Below are 7,943 nucleotides of genomic sequence, written 5' to 3' on the forward strand. Positions count from 1 at the left end.
CCGTTGGAGCCATCACGTCTATTAACAAAACACTACCTTGAATGTACATAAGGTCTACAAAGGCTCTAGTAAATACATAGAGTTTAACTAAGGTCGGGACACACCCTGCCATATAAATAACTTATATACAATACCAAAAGTGACTGGATATGACACAGAAAGCCCCGAAGAAAATTGGAGCTCACCAAAAGCAGCTGGATATCCTGGCTCCTACTTGTGCGGTGTATGAGCTGAGGTACATGTGCCTACAGCATGAAATGCATGTCCCCCATGGGGGACATCAGTACGAAATATGTACTAAGTATGTAAAGCAGTAGATAATCACATAAGATATAGGAGATCAATAGAAATCAGAAACAAGTGAATAAATCTTAATAGGAGTGGACCACAATTACTAGAACTTGTGACAACCTGTACATTGTATTTATTCAATCACTTTACGTTCGTTCTTATCATCTTTGTAATCATTACAGTAATGTACTGTGATCATTAGGTTGCCTCCAGTACATATCAATTAGGATCGACCCATGATAGGCTTATGCCCCTGGGATACCACCTATAAACACATAAATAGGGATCGACCCATGATAGGCTTATGCCCTTGGGATACCACTCGATAAGAGAGAACATCCATCACATAGTTCAATTAATCTTTTATATTGTTATTTCGGTCGCTACCGCATTTTTGATACTTTGAAACAATGATACATCAATAAGAGACATATAAATAGACCATCAATGCAACAACAATGAAGTAAGAACTCATTGGCACATCAATGAAGTGTTTTAGAGTCATCAATGCCATAACAATGAAGTAGGAACTTATTGGTATATCAATTAAATATTTTGGAGTCATTAATAGCACATGGATCTTGTTTGAGTAACCGGATAAGTTATAACATTCATTAGTGCAATAAACATGTAAGATTTGGAAAACAAGTAAGTATTAGAATGTATTGACATCTTGTAGGGTGGAAACAAGTTCATTGGTAGCGTAGGACATCATACATAACCATTATGAATCACCTGTTATTGAATAACTTTGGAAACTTTCTTAATAGAACAATTGTTCACTTTCATGCCAAAGATATGGTATAGAGTATGCTTTACATACCTGATAGTCAACCTTCAATACTAGTCCCAAATAGACTTCCCATCTTTTCGGATTACTTATGTACAATGAACAAATATAGCAATCTAGTATTAGCAACCAAACGTCACAATTCAATTATTTGAATTCACCAAACTAGTGTTTTGAGAAGTAAGCCTTAATTACACCATAAAGGGTGTCACTTTAACCCTCTTATACTCCAATTACATTCATATGCCATGCATATTCATACAACTTCCTCCAATAGCAAGTTTGGATTCATTTATCCTTCCAACCAATCCACTAAACCATATTGAGCCATAGACATAAATAATTATTAATTCAATAGTATATCACCATATCCACCTTCCATAAATCCATTACCATATCCACCTTCCATAACTCAATTACCATATCCACCTTCTACAATTCAATATAATCCAACCATGTAAAATAGTCCATAACCCTATTTCCATCACCTTTCAATAACAACCAATACATATAATCCTCTATCATACATATTCATATGGAAAAGAACAATGGCAAACAATATTCATACCTTATAATTCACCTATTGATTATGCAATCCTGTTAGAACAAATAATAGGTGCCGTTCGAATCTCTCGAGAGGACAAACACAGTTATCGGATTACTTTGGATTTTCTACGGTTGGATCAAAAGTAATTTAAAGGTCAAATTTGGCTAGGGTTTGGTCTTTCTCAATAATTGATGATGAAAATGAGTTTTTGAACTCATATACATGTATATATACACATATTCCCGTCCATAATATAATAGAAAATGACCAAAATGCCTTTAAAATTTAAATAATGTTAAATCTGTCCTTTGGTGGACTGTTTTGATAAGCTAAAGTAGATCGACCATAACTATTTTATCCGATATAGTATTTGGGTGAAATTGGTATCTTTGGAAGGATAATCCAAAGGGCTTTCAGTTCATATAAAGTATGCCACCCAGTTCGCCCTGTACAAGGAGTTATGGTCCTTTGAAGTTGACCCTAAAAATCTGTTTTGATAGGCTGAAGTAAAACGAGCATAACTCCTTACTCAGATGTTCGATTTGGATGAAACCAATTGCATTGCAAAGAAGACTCAAATATATTTATATTCATAGGTCGAATATCTCCCAGTTCATTATATTAATGGAGTTATGATTGTTCGAAGTTGACCAAAAAATTCAGCTGGCCTCAGTAGTTTGTGTGCAGGAAATTTTCCTGCACATTTACTATTCCCAAATATCCCGGCCACCATTTTGTAGTTTCGAACGTGCTCGATTATATCCGAAAAATATCCTTTTTTGGAAATATTTATATCGTTGGAAATCTTATTCAATAACCTTCGCATGGAACTATCGACGGGCAAATTCCGGTATAAATAAAATAAAAAAAATTAATTCCATATAAATAAGACCAATACACGTACTTGAATACACCAATACACGAACTTGAATACGGGGTGTTACATCCTTACCACCTTTAGGACATTTGTCGTCGAATTTTAGCATAGTTATTCAACCAAAACAAGTTCTATTTCATCATTTATATTCGCATCATCACATAAATACTATGCATATATAACAAAAAACTTACTTGTTAATGTTCTAACTCTGTTTCTTGAACTTCCTCTTCATATTTGAACAAATGAGGGTACTTAGATTTCATTGCTTCCTCAGCTTCCCATGTAATCTCTACCCTTTGACGATTTCTCCAACGTACTTTCACAGATGCTATCTCTTTATTTCTCATCTTCTTAACTTGGTGATCTAGAATAGCAATAGGAACTTCCTCATAGTTAAGATCTTCTGCAACTTGCACATCCTCAGTAGAAGTGATATGTGATGGATTTTCGATGCACTATCGAAGCATTGACACATGAAATACCGAATGTACTGATGAGAGCTCTTGGGGTAGCTCTAATTCATATGCAACTTGTCCAAACCTTCGACTGATCTTATACGGGCCTATATAACGTGGACTCAACTTCCCTTTCTTTCCAAATCGCATCACCCATTTCATTGGTGATACCTTCAAAAATACCCAATCACCTATAGAAAACTCTAGACCTCTCCTTCTACTATCCGCCTATGACTTGTGCCGACTTTGGGCTATTTTCAGTCGTTGCTGAGTTACTTTAACCTTTTCTATGGCTTGATAAACAAGATCCGGTCTGAACAAAAGATTTTCACCCACTTCAAACCATCCTATTGGTGATCTACATTTCCTTCCAGATAAAGCTTCATATGGTGCCATTTTGATACTTGAATGATAACTATTATTGTAGGCAAACTTAATAAGAGGTAAATGATCATCCCAGTTGCCCTTAAAATCTATTACACAAGCTCTAGCATATCTTCAATTGTTTGGATGGTACGTTCTACTTGTCCATCTGTTTGTGGGTGAAAAGCTATACTTAACTTTACTTGTGTTCCCAAACACCTATGAAAAGACTTCCAAAAGTTTGTGGTAAATTGGGTTCCCCGATCTAATATAATAGAGATTGGCACTCTATGTAATCGAACTATCTCTTTAATTTACAGCTTCGCATACTCTTCAACTGTGTAAGTGGTCCTAACTGGTAGAAAATATGTGGATTTGGTAAGCCTATCAACAATCACCCATATAGAATCAAACTTCCGGGATGTACTAGGCAAACCAATAACGAAATCTATGTTGATCATGTCCCACTTCCAGCTTGGAAGATCAATGCATTGCATATAACCTCCGCATTTTTGGTGCTCAACTTTAGCTCTTTGAAAATTTGGACATTCAGCTATAAATTCTACAATGCTCTTCTTCATGTCATTCAACCAATACATATATTTCAAATCTTGATAAATTTTGGTTGATCATGGATGAATGGAATACCTTGAACAATGTGCCTCTGTCATAATCTTCTTTATTAGCTTTTCTACATCCGGCACACACAATCGGTTTTGGGACTGAAGTACTCCTTCTCGCGTAAGATAAAATGCCTTAGTCGCACGACTCTGAACGTTCTCCTTCAGCTGAAATAAAATAGGATCTGCATATTGCTTCTCTTTCACTTCAGCTACTAATGAAGATTCCGCAGCATTATGTACGATAAGCTCTTTATTCGGAGTTTCAAAAAGGTGAACTCCCAAACTAGCTAAATGGTGAAGATCTTTAATCACCCCTTGCCTTTCTATGGGTGCCATCATAGCCTTACGACTTGATGCATCAGCTCCCATATTTGCTTTCCTTGGATGGTACAGGATATCAACATCATAGTCCTTTAATAGTTCAAGCCATCTCTGTTGCCTTAAATTTAGATCCTTCTAATTGAAAATATATTGCAAGCTCTTATGGTCAGTATATATATCAACATGAACTCCATATAAGTAGTGGGACCATATCTTTAAAGAAAAAATAAATGCTGCCAGCACAAGATCGTGTGTAGGATAATTTTTCTCATATGGCCGTAATTGTCTAGAAGCATATGCTATTACCTTACCATGCTGCATCAATACACATCCAAAACCAATTATGGAAGTATCATAATACACTGTATACCGTTCGGTGCCTTCTGGAAGTACCAACATGGGTGTAGCAATCTACTTGTTCTTTAAATCTTGAAAACTCTTCTCACAGGCATCATTCCATTAGAATTTGGATGCTTTATGGGTTAGCTTGGTTAAGGGTACTGAAATGGAAGAAAATCCTTCAACAAACCTTCTATAATAACCGGCCAACCCGAGAAAACTACGAATCTCCATAGGCATTGTGGGCCTTGGCCAGTTCGCCACAGCTTCTATCTTTTGAGCATCAACCTTTATCTCTTCACTAGATACAATACGACCCAAAAATGCCACCGAATTTAATCAAAAGTCACATTTAGAGAACTTTGCATACAGCTTACAATCACGAAGAGTCTGCAATGCATGTCATAAGTGATTGGCATGATCCTCTTCTGATCTAGAATAAACTAGAATATCATCTATAAAAACTATCACAAATACATCCAGGAATGGCTTAAACACCCTATTCATCAAATCCATAAAAGATGCGGATGCATTTGTTATCCCAAATGACATAACTAGAAACTCATAATGACCATACCATGTTCGGAAGGATGTCTTGGGTTTATCCTTCTCTTTGACCCTCACTTGGTGGTAACCTGACCTCAAATCAATCTTAGAAAAGCACTTGGTGCCTTGTAACTGATCAAATAAATCATCAATTATTGGGAGAGGATATTTATTCTTAATAGTCACCTTATTCAATTGCCACTAATCAATACACATCCTCAGCGAGCCATCTTTTTTATGCACAAATAACACTGATGCTCCCCAGGGGGACATACTAGGCCTTATGAATCCCTTCTCTCTCAAATCTTTCAATTGGTCTTTCAATTCTCGTAATTCCGCTGGGGCCATTCTGTATGGTAGAATGGAGATTGGTTAGGTGTCTGGTATTACATCAATACCAAACTCTACATCTCGTTCAGGAGGCAAACCTGGAAGATCTTCAGGAAATACATTAGAAAATTCATTTACCACCAGAAAAGTGTGAAGACTTGGTGGCTCCGCTTATGTATCCCTTACTCTAACTAAATGATATGTGTATCCCTTGGAAATCATTCTTATTGCCTTAAAATAAGAAATAAATCTATCTCTTGGAGCGCCAATTTCACCTTTCCATTCAAGGACTGATTCATTTGGAAAATAGAAATATACCTTTTTCATGCAGCAATCAATTGTGGCATAACAAGACGCCAACCAGTACATACTAATTATAACATCAAAATCTATCATTTCTAACTCCACAAGATCAGCCATCATATAACGACCACAAATAGTTACTATGCAGTTTTGGTAAAACCTTCTAGCTATAATAGATTCCCCAACTGGTGTGGTTACTTCAAATGGCTTAACTAATAGTTCGGGTATTCTTTCGAACTTTCCAGCAACCAATGGAGTAACATAAGATAATGTAGAACTGGGATCAATTAAGGCATATACATCGAATAAAAAGATAGACAACGTACCCGTAACCATATCTGGGGAAGCCTCTAAATTCTGTCGATCCGCTAGAGCATACGTATGATTTTGAGCCCCTCTAAAACTCGTGGATCCTCTATTACCTCTAACATGATCCATTGGTTGTGCACCCCTTCCTGAATAAGGCATCGATGATGATGATGCAACAAATAACCCCGTAGGTCGTGCCATACCCCCTATGCCCCATCATGGGCATTCTCTCATCATATTCCCCGACATACCGCATCAAAAGAAAACATTGATCCCCATCCGACATGTGCCCAAATGATACCTTCCACATTTATTGCATGGCTCTCGAGGAGGTCTCAATTGGCTCATATTCCCTTGCCCTTGGTACCCCACTATCCACGAACTCTGACTCTCACTTCTGTGCCCAAATTGATTTCCTCTAGACCCATGTAACTGTGGTGGGGCACTAGATACAGAATAAAAATATAATGGCCTAGGTGGTCTAGTAGAAAACTGTGGTCTGAACCCTCCTTGGAATCCCATGAACTGCCCTGTAGATCTGGCCCTCTTGGAATATCCTCTTTCTAATTCTCGTGTTTTTCTCCTCTGCCTCTAATCTTCCATTTTCTGTGCAAAAGCTTGGATCCTCGCTATGTCCATATCTTTGTTCAAAGTGACAATAGTGTAATCTCTAACCAGATATGGATCCAGCCTATCCGCATATTGATGAAATCTGTCATTCATAGTAGCTACAACATTAAATCGAAGACTGTACTCCGTCAAACTCATATTCCCCTGACGAAGATTTAAAAACTGATCTGCACGGGCCTGACGAATCTCGAATGGAAGATAATTATCATGAAATGCCTCTTTGAACCCTTTCCAAGTAGCTAGGGGTAAATCAATACCCCTAGATCATTTCCAGTCCTCGTACCATTATATAGCCTCCCATTTGAATCAATATTCCGCTAACTCCACTGTCTCTCTACTCATTACATGCATAACATCTAAGGCTTTTTGAATTTGATCAATAAAGTCCTGTGGGTCCTCATTAAGATCTGATCCAGTAAAAGTGGGAGGATCCATCTTAAGAAAATCCTGTGTTCGAAGGCTAGCCGCCCTATCTGTACCACTAGGACCCGTGGTAGGAATGGCTTGCCCTTGAGCTTGCCCATCAAATATGCGAGTCAAAAGTTGCACTGTATTTCTAAGATCTTGATCAGCAACATTAATAGGTGGCTCTGGGGATATAGTTCTCCCCCCCCTTATTTCTTCTGGAGTGGAAGAAGTTTTTGATGCATGCACAGCTGGAGCCTTACTTTGATTAGCTGGTATAGTGGGTTAATTACTAGTCCCCTCTCCGGCAGCAACATCTACTTGCTTATTGGTATTCTTGCTTCTTGTAACCGGCATCATTACTATAATAAGAGAAACAAACAGATTCAGTGGTCAGCTATAACTTCATATACAATATAGGCTCTATTGCACGATCTAAGAGATGAAGAAAAGAAATAATTCGTAAATATCCATAGCCTCCTATTTATAGATGCAGTGCACGACACACCGATAAAAAAGACTCTATGTAGACACGACTTTGTAGACTCACTAGGATAAACATCTCTGATACCACTCTTGTCACACCTCAAATCCTATTGGGGCGGGCTGGCACCCGTAACCAAGGAGGCCCGGGAGAACCAGCTCATAACCTTATACTTTCCATGCATACCTCTATGACAACCCAAAATTCGGACAGCATTATGTCGCAAATAGAAGGAAATAATCACCTGTAAAAGCTCGAGCACACATATATATGTATATACAATACTTGGCCGTTGAAGCCATCACGTCTATTAACAAAACACTACCT

Source organism: Capsicum annuum, chromosome 1 (assembly GCF_002878395.1).
Source record: "Capsicum annuum cultivar UCD-10X-F1 chromosome 1, UCD10Xv1.1, whole genome shotgun sequence".
NCBI classification, from domain to species: domain Eukaryota; kingdom Viridiplantae; phylum Streptophyta; class Magnoliopsida; order Solanales; family Solanaceae; genus Capsicum; species Capsicum annuum.